Raw genomic sequence first — 3,419 nt, forward strand, 5'->3', positions numbered from 1 at the left:
GCTGGGTGGAAGAAGTATTGTAAGGATGGCACTAAACGGGAGCAAAATCGCAAATAACTGTTCTGGAAGTAGGAAAGAACATTGTGTGCTGAATTTCTCTTCTTAAGAGAAAGATTGTTAAAGGTTTCATAATGAAGTGATGTGGAACAGCTTTCAGGCCTATACCTCAGTATTGATCTGCATAATCCCCACTTCTGTGAGAAGCCAAGTTGTAGTGACTGACACCTCTCGTACCTTGCACTTCGTGCTGCGAAGCTGATGATGAGGGAGATGAAAGTGATGATGACAATTCTAACTGCAATAACCATGAGATGGGAAAGAGCTGGGGGCTGAGCTTCTCTCAGATGTTGTTGATGACTAGGAGGAAAACAAAATTATAATATGAATGACTGCGGAGAGTTCTGCCAGCATCCTCCGCTTGGTATGATTAATTTTGGCAGTGGGAACAACATAGTACAAGCGAAGCTGTTTATTAAAGCAAATGAGTCCTGAAAGATTAATTCAACATATTCCAGGTAATTCCATGGAGGGTTACTGTCACATCCCCGAATGCAGTATCATTTTCCATGTTACTTTGTGTGCTAATTTAACAAATCGTTCACAAGTGACTGGAAATGACATCAGCGATGGCCATCTTTGCCAGCAGGTGTGAGTAACCACTGACTTGGTACCAGGTTTCTTCCAATTCTATTCATTACAAAGTCACACCTATTGCAATCAACACTCCATCTTTGGAGGTATGATTACAGCCGAACATCAACATGTTCTGATTTGTGAAAGGTGCCTTTATGTTTCACACGACTGCCACTGTGACATAGCTGTGCATGGGGTTTGGCATTTTCATCACACTCAAAATAATGTAACTCAGGACAATGAGGCGTGAATGACCAAGAGGGATCTATGCCAAGCTCCAGGGTGAGAGCAAAGAGTTATTGTGGTGTTCTAAGAACCACTCCAGCCAAATGGGCCTGACTTGGCCACCCTTGAGAAACAGAGAGAGGGACACTGGAATTTAAAATCTCTATGGGGACATGCTGAGAAATGTATTGTATTGTATTGTAAAATGTATTGTAATGTCCTGTATTTATTTTTCTAGTAATATTGTCTTTTTTGTCCCCGGAAAACATTGTGTAACATACATGTCTTGAGACAGAGAGACATGGACAAAGGTCAGAAATCTGTCATGAATAAAACATGACCAATAAGACACCTCTTCACCCTGCATGTCTCACTGGCTGCTTTATTGACATATACTGCAGGGCTTGACAGATATGATGGATATGGCTATCATCCATGGCACACCAGTAAGGATGATAAGGAAAAACCTCAAGCATCCCCACAAAGACTTTTCTTTATATATATGTGTGTGTTTGTGAAGGATGGGAAACGTGGGAACATACCTTGCCAGTGGAGCACAATCCTTTGTGGCTTGCTGAGAGAAATAGTTTTCTAACTCTTGCAACACTGAAGCAGGGGATCCAATCAGGAAAGGCTGAAATCCATGGAGGAAAACCACTGTAGTTGTTTCCCCATTACTTCCAGCTCCCAAAACCATTAAAGTCAAAATAAGCCCGCCACTCCATGCTTAAGAGCTGCCTTCTCACATGGGTACAGGGAAACAAGACATTTATATGCTATCATGATTCCTTAAATTATTGTGGCACATTATTCTATCGGATGATCTGGGGACTGTAACCCTTGCATTGTGTTTCTAGATGGACCAGGCATATATGCATGATTCCCGTTAGCTGTTGCATGCACTGCAACAATCAATACCATATCAATAACTTTGTTAAAATGCAGGTGGTGACATGTACTGCTTTGCTCTAACACATACATGCTCATTTTTAAAATGCACAAGAGAATGTTTCCTTTTTAATGGATGCCCTTTTGAAACAGTAATATGTGTCTGAGATTGTAAAATGAGAATTCAAATTGATGGCCAATTGTTTTAACATTATTTGCTGTGTTCTCTTTCAGATACATTGCAGCAAGTCGTGAAATACCAAGAAAGTGTCACCCAAAAGTGGGGAAAACTAATGTCAAAAACCATAAAACTTGTTTTGACATCCAGATGTCAGACTGAGACTTGAGCACTCTTCAGTGACATATTTATCGGACAGTTGGACTATCATGTTGAACTATCATGGGAATTTTGAACACATAACTTGTAATTCTGTGAAACATAATGCTTGAGGTCTTTTAATTTTTATTCCCATCTGCAAAGTACAAGTATTCAAGACCATTATGCTAAGTGGATGGGAAAATGGCCAGCTTTGGAAATGGTTAAATCTACAATAGCTATGAAGGTGGGAATAAACCCCAGGGAGACTCTGTTCCATGGTACCAACTGTAAATAACCCTAGAAGTGTGTGATGTCACATGTTAGAACCTATGACCATGGTAATCACCTTACAGACAGATAAAGCTGAATTTGTCCAAAAGCAGCAGCAACAGGGAGAACACAACTCTGATTTCACCTCTTCCTCTATAGTACTTCTAGTGTACACCTTCATTTCCCAGCATCAACAAATACACTTCACACACACACATTTTCTGAACCACTTGTCCCATACGGGGTCACGGAGCCTACCCGGCAACACAGGGCATAAGGCCGGAGGGGGAGGGGACACACCCAGGGCGGGACGCCAGTCCATCACAAGGCACCCCAAGCGGGATTTGAACCCCAGACCCACTGGAGAGCAGAACCCGGTCCGGTCCAACCCACTGCGCCACCGCGCCCTCCTCCAAATACACTTCAGCAAGTTCAAATCAACTTTGCAAAGGTTTAACAGCTGGCAGCACATTATTCCTACTTGCACCGTTTGTGATGGCTACCAGTAAAAGCCAGTAAAAAATGTAAAGTTTTACTACTAACTTTCAAAGAGTTACATAACCTCTCACTGTCATGCTTCTTTGATCTTTTCCATAAACATGCTTCTTCCTATAGTTCATTCAGTGCAGTTCATCCAACCAGGGTGTGTCTTCTTGCTATTCCAGAGAACTAAATGGCATATTATACATGATTTTCTCAAACTACTTTCTGTGACTCTCCCATTAATATGAAGTGGACTTCTGCTGTATCTCAGCAAACTGAAAGTTGTTTTTTGGTTTTCTGCTAACTTAAAATACATCATGTTCTAAATATTAAGATTGATGTCAGTTTTTATCATTAATTTTCTTTAATTCATTATCAATAACTGCTTGAGCCAATGCAGGGTTGCAGCAGTCCACAGACCACACCACAAGCAAAGGGTGCAAGGCAAGGCAGCATACACCCTAATTGGGATATTTATAAAAAAAAGATTTTAAAAATCAATATTACGGTAGCTTTGAAAGAAAATTCTGAAAGGCACAATTTCCAAGATAGAATTAGAGGGAAAATGTTTAATTTATTCAATTTTGAAGAGCTTTTCAGT

The sequence above is a fragment of the Scleropages formosus genome, chromosome 11, assembly GCF_900964775.1.
Source record: "Scleropages formosus chromosome 11, fSclFor1.1, whole genome shotgun sequence".
NCBI classification, from domain to species: Eukaryota; Metazoa; Chordata; class Actinopteri; order Osteoglossiformes; family Osteoglossidae; genus Scleropages; species Scleropages formosus.